At 53.3% G+C, this 11,334-nt stretch overlaps 1 long non-coding RNA gene across 1 annotated transcript; it reads right to left on the reverse strand.

The window, feature by feature from the left end:
- Positions 1-7,022: 7,022 nt before the first annotated feature.
- Positions 7,023-7,716, reverse strand: LOC137231199 (uncharacterized). The gene is made up of 3 exons (XR_010946406.1): positions 7,630-7,716; positions 7,312-7,439; positions 7,023-7,151 (listed from the first exon to the last, which is right to left on the reverse strand). It is a non-coding gene; the product is annotated as an uncharacterized lncRNA (long non-coding RNA).
- Positions 7,717-11,334: the final 3,618 nt, after the last annotated feature.

Raw genomic sequence — 11,334 nt, forward strand, 5'->3', positions numbered from 1 at the left:
TGGCTGCCAGGGTCCCCCAACTGGACGGTGATGACAAGCCGTTTCCAGATGCCTCAATCTCTCGCGTTCACGTTTCCGCTCGGAGCCCTGAGCCGTTAACGATAACCCTATGGCAACGGAGAGACGCCTCCACCGTCGATCTTGTTGGGCCGTTTGGCAAGAAGCAAACAGAAGGCTTCGCGGGTCATCCTCCAGCCACGTGCGGTATCAGGAAGGCTAACCTCAGGCGTGTGGCTCAGAATACGGAATAAGTGCACTACTTTGCAGTCGTTTCAACTGTATGTCACCACAAAACATTTAGAAACATGGGCATCCACGTATTAGTTAATTCCCATCAAACTCCAAGTTGACGGATTTCTGATTTCTTTCCCAAGTGAAAGGCGATGGATGCCAAGCTCCCCACAGCATCCCTCATCGGGTGAGAAGGCTTTTGAGGGGAGGCCAGGAAGGCAAACCAGAATGCAGGGCCCTGGGTTCGAGCCCCAGCTCCGCGCTGGCTCACTATGGACCCGGGCACCTAACTATCAACTATCTGGACCTCGGAGAGGTCGACTGAGCCCAGGGCCCACGCAGGGGCCCGAGACTATGAATCGCTCATCTTCCGCCTTGGCCCCTCCATGCAGATGGGCTGCCGATTTTTGAGGTCCCAGGGCTGCTCCCCTTTCTCATGAGCAGAGCCCAGTCTCTGTTTGGCCCAAGACCTCCTTGGTTCCCGAGAACCAGCGTGGCCATTTCCCATTTCCAAGGCCGAGATGTGTCACCAAGTGGCTCACAGCTGGTGGAAGACATCGGAGGCATCCCCAGAGGACGCGAGTCTGCCAGCAGGTAGAGGTGTGTCTTCAGAGGAGAGATGCAGTCCTTCGGGAAGCCAGGCCAGGCCAGGTGGGCCATGGGGCTACGGGTCAGGCCCGTCTGGCCCATCCGACCAGTACAACATCACAGGCCATGCTGAAGAGAGCCTTCCAAGGGGTGGGGAATTCGGCCGCTCTATGACCCAGATTCACCTGAGCAGGGACCTGGGCTCTTTGAAGGATTTGCACGCCGTTCGTCCAGGCGGGACGCTGATCTCTGGGCTGTGCCCGTGACCATGAACTCATCATTCACATCTCACCCCTGGGCTTTGCCTCTCTCCATAAAATGTGGGCCCTGGCTTCTACCTCCCCCAAGACTTGTTGGCAATACAGGATCAAGGTGATAGCACGTTTCTAGATGGTCCTCCCCCTTTACAGGTGATGCTCACACCTAAGCAGCCTGGCAGGCCTGGGTCCCCAGCTCCTGCCTCACAGGGTGATATCATTATTTCTATTCTCCAGGTGAGGAAACTGAAAGAGGAGAGATCCATTCCCTAGCCCACGGTATTTGCCTCCTAGGGCTGCTGTAACAAATGACCACAATTTGGGGGGCTTAAGACAGAAATTTATTCTCTGCCAGTTCCGGAGTCCAGAAGTCCAAATCAAGGTATCAGTGGGGCTGTGTTCCCTCCTAAGGCTCACGGTAAAGATCCTTGGTTGTCTCTTCCAGCTTCGGGGAGCTCCAGGCATTCCTTGGCTTGTAGCCAGATCACTCTAGCCTCCGTGGTCACATAGCTTTCTCCCCTGTGCATCTCCTCTGTGTCTATGTCCAAAGTTGCCTCATCCTATCATTGGATTAGGGCCACCCTAATCCAGCATGACCTTCTCTTAACTTGATGTATCTTAATTTTGCAGTATTACATCTACAAAGACCTTCTTTCCAAATGAGATCACATTCACAGGTTCTGAGCATTAGGACTTGAACGTATCTTTTGTGGGGACACGCCCCCAAACCAAGATGGCCCATCTGGTCCTGGTAGAGCTGGGCTGCAAGCTATCCCTCCACCTCTGGTCCCACATCTGTCTGCTCTCTCTTCTTGCTGAAACTCTGCCCATCCAGGCAATGAACAATCCAAAAATGAAGTGAAGAAAAGAATTCCATTCACAGTAATATCAAAAAGAATAAAAGACTTAAGAATAAATTTAAGAAAACAAGTGCAAAAACTATAAATTTGTTGAAAGAAACTAAAGAAGACCTAAGTAAATGGAAAGACAACCTGTATTCGTGGAATACGTAAGTTGAACCCACGATAGGACTTTGGAATGTCTATCGATGGACATGTGACAGCAGGTCAGGGGCACATAGCAGTGTGGAGGCTGTCACTGCATATGGTCCAGAGCTCAGGTACAAACACCCATCCTAGCGTTTGGAAACTGACACCTTTCTTAACAAAAGAAGAAATTTTAAAGAAAAAGAAAAGATGTGATGCTGAACAAGGAGACAAATCAACAAGCAAAAAAACTGTAGAAAATACAATGACCTGGAAGACAAGAGCTTAGGTACAACTCAAACAATAAAATCCATCATTTGCACAGTGCTGTTGAGAATCTACACATATCTTAAGTGTATTCAAATGTTTTGTATTTTGTGATAAAGTCTTTTTAATTTTGTTATTCATTTCTCATGTTTCATTATGTCCTCTTTAATGTCCTTCTTTTATTTTTCGTTATTTAATCTTTTATGGCAAACTTGCCTTATGGCCAATTAGTTATGTGGTGAAAATGTTTGCAGCAAAAATGCTTGCAGCAAAGATGTCTATGGCAAAGATGCTTATGGCGAAAGTACCTAGAATGTACTTCATATCCACTAGGATGGTTAAAATTTAAAAGACAGACAATAACAAGTGTGGACGAGCATGAGGAGAAATTGGAATCTGGTTCGTTGCTGGTGGGAACGTAAAATAGCACAGTCAGTTCGGAAAAGAGTTTGGCAGTTCCTCAAAATGTTAAACACAGAGCGGCTGTATGACCCAGCAGTTCTAGGTATGTGTCCAAGGGAAATGAAAGCATAAGTCCATGCTGAAACATGTACGTGAGTGTTCACAGCGCATAAAAAGCGTGAACAGCGCAAATACCCATCCGCTGATGAATAGATAAGCAGACGGCGGTAGTCCACGTAACGGCATACTTTTCAGCCCTAAGAAGGAGGAAGTACAGGTACATGCTACAACACAGATGAAACGTTACGCTCAGTGAAGGAAGCCAGTTGCAAAAGGCCACATATTATAGGATTCAGTCCAGAATGGGCAAATCCGTAGAGACAGAAAGTAGATTCGTGGTGACGAGGGTCTGGCGGGCGACAGGTGTGGAGTGACTGCTAATGAGTAGGAGATTTCTTTTTGGGGGTGATGAAAATGTTCTAAAATTAGTTGATGGTGATAGTTGCACAACTTGGTGAATGCATTAAAGACCACTGAATTGTACACTTTGAATGGGTGAATTGTGTGGTATGTGAATTATGTATCAATAAAGCTGTTATTTGGGGAAACAAAGCATGAGAAAATAAGGATAAATGTCTAATGCTTCTTCCTACCCCCAACGGCTTACCTTGTCAGTCTTGGGCGTGTGGTCTGCCCAGTAAAGCCCAGAAGTCCTGGCCCTTGGAGGCACGGTCCGCCTTCTTCCTCTCCCAGTGTGCCCTCCACAGGGAAGGACCACCAGACGTTCCAGAATGTTCCCTCCCCGTGCTTCCTCTGCGTTCACCTTCACGCCTCACCCACTCAGCTCCCTTTTGGCTTTTCTGGGTTCAGAACGGGTGGACCCTGATAGGAAAGATTTCCTGGGTACACTGCCCAGACCCCTAGGATATGGCTGGAGGGACCACAGGTGGTCAAGCCTAACCTGTTTCTGGGGAGCGGAAGGGTCAGGGTCCCTAGCAAGGCCCCACCCAGAGCATATGGCTAAAGGTGGGTGGGGCGGGAGATGCAGCAGCATCTTCTCCCACGCAGGGAGGCAGGGGGTGTGGCCATGTGGAGTGGCCCCTGCCTCACGCTTCTGACTTTTGCTGGATTCTTCGAGGGTTTTTCCAGATTCAGAAAAAGCCAACGTCTTTCCAGGAATGGAAAAAAGAGCAAGTGAAGCTTAAGAAGAAAGTGACACCCGAGAGGCTGGATTCCTGCCCTGTCGGTCCATTGTGGGAGGAGGTGGCCAGCGCAGGGGTCCATCCACCTCGGGAAATAACCTTTTCTGGAGAGACAGACCCAGGATCTTTGTGCAGCACCTCATAGCAGTGAAAATGTAAAGATGGTGTTTAGACGCACACTGTTTCCAATTGTCCAGGGTATGACTCTGTGAAGCCAAAACATCCAGATAACTGAAAGCATTTTGAGCGTCACCTGTCTGACGTTTGGTGTGAAGGGGACACGGGGGGGGGGGGGACAGTGAGGAGGCTGGGGTCCCCAGGGTGGGGTGTGGAATGTGGGTGGGTCTAGGGAAATGGAGCAGACCTTCCGGTACGTTCTGCTGGCTCAAGGCTTTGCCCAGGACAGACATGTAGGATTCTAGAAGCTCTTTTATTTAGATCAGTGGTTCTCAGCCTCCAGTGAGGTTAACCCCTAGGGGATATTTGGCAATGTCTGGAGACGTTCCTCTGTCCCAAGTGGGGCGGGGCGGTGCCGCTGGCCTCTTGAGGAGCTAAACACCCCACCGTGCACATGACAGCCTCCTCGCCATCCCCCGCCCCCTGCAAGAACGGTCCAGCCCCAAATGACCCAACACTGTGGTGGAGCAACCCTGACCTTTGAAGGTGCAGCTCCTGGCAGAGGTTGCCTGGGAACAGCGACCCTCCGAACGAGCTGATGCTGGTTAAACATATTTTTCCTTTCTGGTTATAAAATAAATTGATACATGTCGGTTGGATAAAATTTGCAAAATGCAGAAGAATACAAAGAAGAAAGTAAAAATCACTTACAATCCTAGAACAGCCATGCCCAGCATTTCGAGGAGAAGATGTTGTCTCCTCCAAGCCAGGCCGGGCTGTCAGGAGGCTGGTGAAAGGAACGCGCCATTCAAAACAGGGAGAAGGACAATGGCGGTTTCTGCTCATGGTTTATACTTTGTTTTAACCTCAAGTGGTGCAAATGTACATTCATTTTGTATTGCTCCTGCCTGGAGTTCTACATTCCGAATTCACAGTCCAAATACAGGATTCTTCTAGAATGTTACGAATGTTTACCACAATTGTTTACTGCTACCTTAACCCATCACTCAGTTGAAGCTTTTTTATTTTTTTTTTTAGCAACTTATAGGCATCGATGTTTCCTAAAGCTTAGTTTCCACAGAATGAATAACTCCTTTTGCACTTAAGATTTCATTGGTTGATGTAACAGTTACTGAAATGGATCAATTATAAGCACAGCAGCATCAGCAGCCGTGTGAACAAGGCTGACCTTGGCAGGTGTGTCAGGGATGCAGAGGGGCAGGGGGATCCCCGAGCTGCCGCCAGGTGGGACGGTCAGCAGAGCATGGACCCCAGTGGAGACAGCTACAGCGGGAGCCCCGCACGTGGGCTCGGCTCCATGGGCGCTGGTTAGGAGACCTGCTCTCTGTGGTCTTCCAGACTCTATTTCTACACAGGTGGTTATAGATTTACAAAGTTGGGCATCTATTGTACACATGGTTTTGTAAGCTGATTCCCCACTAAGACATACATCTGCTGTTTATTGTGATTTCACACGGTGGCGGAGGACCTCAAACTCTCGTGTTCCACCCCAGACTCTGGGGCCGTGAGGTGGGGGAGGGATGCCGGGTGGGGATGTGGTGAGTGGTCAGGCCGTGGCCTTGCCAAGCTGTCTGTGGAGGATCCTGTCGTTTTGGGCCAAGGCAGGTGGTCACGCTGATGGCTGACCCGAGGGATCAGAAAGGGGCTCCCGGTTTGGCAGGTCACCTCTGACCACTTGTGTATGGCTGCAACCCTTTCTCGCTGAAAACAAAATCCACTCTAGAAAAATCCCCAGGATTCTGGTGCTTTCCACCCTGCACAGGGGATTTCAGAGTTCACAGGAACACAGACTGTCTTATTTTGGCAAGCGATCCCCGTTGCCAGTGTTGACAGCATCACCTGGGGATAAATTAGTTCTTTACAATAATCCTCACCTCCCCAGTGTGGGATAGTTCAATTCAGGTAAACACAGGTGCCCTGGGTTTGGTAAATAGTGATCCCAGAGATCATCTCATTTGTCAAGGGAGAAGACACAACTTGAGTGGAGGGTGAAGAGCTTCCAACCAATTCCCCCTCCCGAACCCAACAAATGCATCCGTTCACCCATCCAGCCATTCACCCACCATCCACCCCTCATCAACCCATCCATCTATCATCCATCCGTCAACCTATCCATCCATCCATCCATCCATCCGTCATCCATCCATCCATCCACCATCCGTTCATCCGTCCATCCATCCATCCATCCATCCACCATCCGTTCATCCGTCCATCCATTTATCCATCCATCCATCCATCCACCATCCGTTCATCTGTCCATCCATTTATCCATCCATCCATCCACCATCCATCCACCCATCCATCCACCATCCATCTACCCGTCCATAATCCACTCATCTATCTATCATCCATTTATCTATCCATCTAGTATTCATTCATCTATCCATTCATCCACCCATTTCCATCTATTCATTCTACTATTCGTGTTCCCTTCCTTCCTCCCTTACTTTACCCAACAAACTTGTCGAGCATTTTCTGTGCACCACCCTCTGGATCAGATCCCGGGGATACCAAGGAAACAAAGACCCAGCCCTTGCTCTCAATGTTCTCACAGTCTAGTCCCCTGCTTTTCCTCACAATGCACTCCTGCATCCTTATTTCTTCTACTCCTCATCATAAGATAACTTCAGTGTCATCCATTGTGCAGATTAAAGTGAGAAGTCTCTCCCTGAGTTGTCACGCGTGTCTGAGTCTAGAGTGATGGGGGGAAGGTTGGCACCTATAATCAGAGCTCCCGTTTACTGAGCACTTGCTACGTAGCCACAGGTGCCTGTTCTTTAGTGTACACGATGCTCTTAATTTTACAGCAGTTTTAGTTTCCAGAAAGTTGGCAGACATCCAGTTTCCCTCAGTCGTACCGTCTACGATGGGTATGGTGCGTTTGTCACACTTAGGAAACCAGTATCAATACGATACGGCTCATCAGCGCCACACTTCATCCAGGCTTCCTTACCTTCTACCCAATATTCTCTTTCTTTTCGAGGATCCCATGCAGGACACACTGGTCGTCACATCTCCTCAGGTTCCTCTTTGCTGCGACGTCTTCTTAGACTTTCCTTGTTTTCGATGACTTCGCAGACCTGTGGGGGGCGCTGGTCAGGTGTTTGTAGGATGCCCCTCGATGGGTGTGTCTGAGGTTATGTCATGATGAGGCTGGGATCACGGGTTTGGGTGAGAAGGACCTTGGGGTGAAGTACTGTTCGAGTATTCATACCCCACGTGACTTAACTCACCACTGACCTTGTTGATGTTGGTGATGTTGACCTTGACCTCCTGGCTGAGGCATATGGGAATATCTAACCTGCGGTCCTGGTTTTGCTGCTGAAGAAAGCTCGGCTCACAGGGATGAAGTGACCGCAGAATGTCACCTGGAGTGGGCAGAGTGGGCATCGTCACCCTGAGGGTGGGCTGGTCCAGCGCCTCCCCTCCCCCGCCCGCCCTGTCCCCATGTGCACTTTCATAGCATCCGACTGGGACTGAGGTCCCCAGCCCTGATGGAGGGGGTGGTGTCAGCCTCCCGGGGGGTGGTCAGCTGGCCCCCCAGTCAAAGCAATCTACCTATGGACAACCGATCCCCCAGTGACAGGTGTTCCTTGGGGAAGCTGGGCCCGCCCTGTGTGCCCACCCCGTCACAGTACAGAATCCTGGAACCCGGAGGCCTGTCCAGCCCTAGCAGTGAGGTCATCGTTATTTATGGGATGGCCGGGCTGCCGGTGTTTGCACACAAAGGCCCCGCTCTGGGGCCGTGCCACGCGGGCCGGCATTCCAGTGCATTCCTGCGGCCCGCAGCCCAGCCCAGACAATAGCGCACCCTCTCTCCTTCACCGGGTCGGCCTCTGTGAACAGAGCTCCCTTGACAGCCGGGCTGCTCTCACTCCTGAAGAATTCCAAAAATGGCCCAACGCACGCCCGGCCTGGGCCTCTCAGGCCGCTGCTTAGAGCAGCCCCGGAAGGCTGTGGTTTGGGGCTGCCTTTCGCGGCTGTCTGTTTGGTTGGCATTTCAAGGGAAACCCGGGGCGGGGTCGGGGGTGGGCAGAGAGAAAAGAGAGGAACTAAAGAAAACCCGAGCTATCTGTGAACAGGCCGGAGCCCCTCCGGCCGGACAGTCGCGTGGGGAGGACATGTTGGTCCTGGGGGTCAGGCAAATCACGCTGGCCAGGTCTACGCAGGCACTGACCATTATCGGAGGACTTCTCAGGATTCTCCAACCCCTAGATTGTCATAGCTCATCCAGGGAAACCCCTCCTGCCTCCAAGGAGTAAGGAGGGCCACGAGGTGGGGGGGGGGAGTGACTCATGGGGGCCACCAGGCCGAAGGGGCAGAGTGGGGACCTAGGATGGACCTGGCTCTCCCCCATCCCAGCCCAGAGCTCAGGCCTCTGCTGCTGCCCAAAGAGCTCAGCCGGGGGTGGGGAGCTGCTCTTCAGGGCCGCTGTCCTGCCACACCACAGCCCCTGGACGGGCCCAGAAACTGCCCCGGGGACTGCCAGAGGGACCACACCTGGAGGCCACATCCCTCAGCCCCAGGTCTCTCCACCGAGGCCCCACGGGCTGGGTCATTCTCTGAGGAGGCTGTCCTGTGCCCTGTAGGATGCTTCCCCTCCCCCGCTGCCCGAACCCCACACTCTGACCCAGTTGTGACAGCAGAAACATGCCCAGTGTCTCAGTGCATTCGGCCGGTTATAACAGAACCCCAGAGGCGGGGTATTCCCACAGTTCTGGAGGCTGGGAGCCCAAGATCAGGGTGCCAGTGTGGTCATTTCCCACTGTGCCCTTGTGTGGAGGAAGGGGACAAGATGCTCTGTGGGGCCTCTTACGGGCACCAATCCCATCTCAAAGGCTCCATCACCTCCTAATACTGTCATCTTGGGTGTTAGGTTTTTGTTTATTTCTTTTGGCCATGCCACGCGGTCTGCAGGATCTTAGTTCCCCGACTGGGAATTGAACCGGGGCCACACAGTGAAAGCACCAAGTCCTACAACCACTGGACCGCCAGGGAATTCCCCTGCGTGTTAGGTTTTCGACCTATGAATTGGGGACATAACCGCTCAGAACCATCGCACCACGCACTGCCAAAGAGCTTCTGGGGGCAAAATCCTGCCCCCACCTTGAGAATCTGTCATCCCATTTGAGGTGGGCGATGGCTGTCCAACACGGCTGTAAATTCTTTGACGCTCTGCGTACGAGCAGGTGACGTCTCTGCCCTCTCCTCTTGCACGTGGGTGGGCTTGGGGCTACTTCAACCCGTCAGGTATGGTGGAAATAACGCTGCAGAGTTTCCCAGGCTGGCTCGTCGAAGGCCACGTAATTCTTCCTTTGCTCCCCCTGAGACCCCTCAGCTGCCTCATGAGGAGTCCGGCTCCCCCGAGCGGCCATGCCATGAGGAAGCCTGAACCTCATGGAGGGGTCACACGCAGGCGCCCCGGTCTACAGCCCCAGCTGAGCCCCGCCCCAAGTCACCCCAGTCTGGGCACTAGACGTATGAGTGGAAAGGCTCCAGAGGGCTCCGTGCCTGGCTGTCCAGATCTTCCCAGCTGAGGCTCAAACGTGGCCGAACAGGAGTGACGGGTCAGTGCTGTGCCCTGCCCTAATTTCTGACACCCACGTTCATGGGGATCATGAAACGGTGGTTGTTTTGTGCCACAAGGGTTGGGGTGGCTTGTTCCATGGCAATCGGTCATCGGAACAAGCCTTGAAGCAGGCCAGGGTGACCGGAGCAGGCCCACGCTCTGGCCCTGGCAGAGAGACTGAGACCGATGCAAATCACACAGAGAGACGAGCCAGGACCTGAATTCTACTCTGCCTGCTTCCGGAATGCTCAGCTGATGCTCGCAACGGCCATGGGTGCCCACGGTGGCCTGTCCCCATCAGTTCCAGCTGCTTCTGGCCACAGCACCCTGATTTTCCTGGGGGCAGCCATGCCCCCACCCTATCCTTAGTCCTCGAGCTCAGGGGGGCTGACTCTGCCCCTAACCAGAGACCCACGCCAGGGCAGTGAGGGCCAGGCCCAGGCCTTCGGTTCAAACTCTTGGGGGCCATCAGCGTTTGTTTGCTTGGACCAGAAGAAAAGGAGAGAGGGGAGAGGCTGCCTGAGAATGACACCAACACAGAGGAAGGCAGAGCCAGGACAAAGGGAGAGAGACGCCAAGTTCTGGTGACGGGGCTCCTGGAACCAGCCATGCCTGAAGCTCTTCTACCTCGAGTGACTCCGCTTTAGGCGGCGGCCAGTTTGAGCTGGCTTTCTGTCACTTGTGGCTGAGAGATTCTGGACCAGCCCACCTTCTCTACCCAACAGCAGCCTCCCTTGCTCATCCCGGAGGAGGGTCAGCTGGTGCTGCAGGGGCCCAGGATGTCACGGTCACCCAAACTCAATTCAGCTTGCCATGTATTGTCAGAGCCCTGGGGGAGGGGGAGAGCCAGGCGTCTCCTCCTTTGGAAGTTTGCTGGCCGCTAGCATTGTCATTCCAGCCACTCCCGTTGCCCTAGGTGACCCTGTCACCAAGCCCCGCTTCTTCTCTTTTCTCCCCTGAGCTCACATCGTCCCCAGGATCCCGGGCAGGAGGCGGATGGCAGCCTCCCCTTGCCCATCTGGCAGGTGCAGAGAGGTGAGGATGAAGGTGGCAGAGCAGAGGCTTGAGCACACGTGCTTTGAGCCAGTTTCTTTTGTGGACACGTGGTCCACAGGATCAGCAAACCCCTCACAACCTCGGCCGTGCATTCACACTGGACATTCTCGGAGCCGCTGTGGGTCCTTAAAAGACGCGTGCGGTGAGGTTCCAGGAGAGGGTGCCAGGTGGCGGCAAAACACCTGGCTGTCTGGATTTTGGAAATGCCCAAGGGTCACCGGAAGCTCGGAGGTCAGCTTTGCAGGTGGGAGAAGTGCGCAAAGCCCAACTGGCCTCAGGTGGTCTCGTAAATTCTGCAGGAGGCAAGGACTCACTCACCTCCCGGGGAAGAGGTTCCTGAGTGTGTGTGCACAGACACGCGTGCACGCGTGAACGCGTGTGTGTGCGTATCTAGTGGGGCAGCGAGGCAAGTAAGGGACAGATTCTTTTGCCTCCCGGGGCTCTGGGGTCTCCTCCAGCACCAGGGGCCACAGTGAATCCTGTGCAGGGACGACAATACATTGCAAAACCTTCACAGAAGCGCCGGAGGCTGGGCGACCCTCCCCACCAAGGCCGGCGCTTCCAGCCCTCTGCACTTCCTTTCCGCTCCTGGCTGCTGGAGGTGGGTGCGGGGAGCCGGGCGCTCTCCCTACCCCCTT

Source organism: Pseudorca crassidens, chromosome 9 (genome assembly GCF_039906515.1).
Source record: "Pseudorca crassidens isolate mPseCra1 chromosome 9, mPseCra1.hap1, whole genome shotgun sequence".
In the NCBI taxonomy this organism is placed as follows: Eukaryota; Metazoa; Chordata; class Mammalia; order Artiodactyla; family Delphinidae; genus Pseudorca; species Pseudorca crassidens.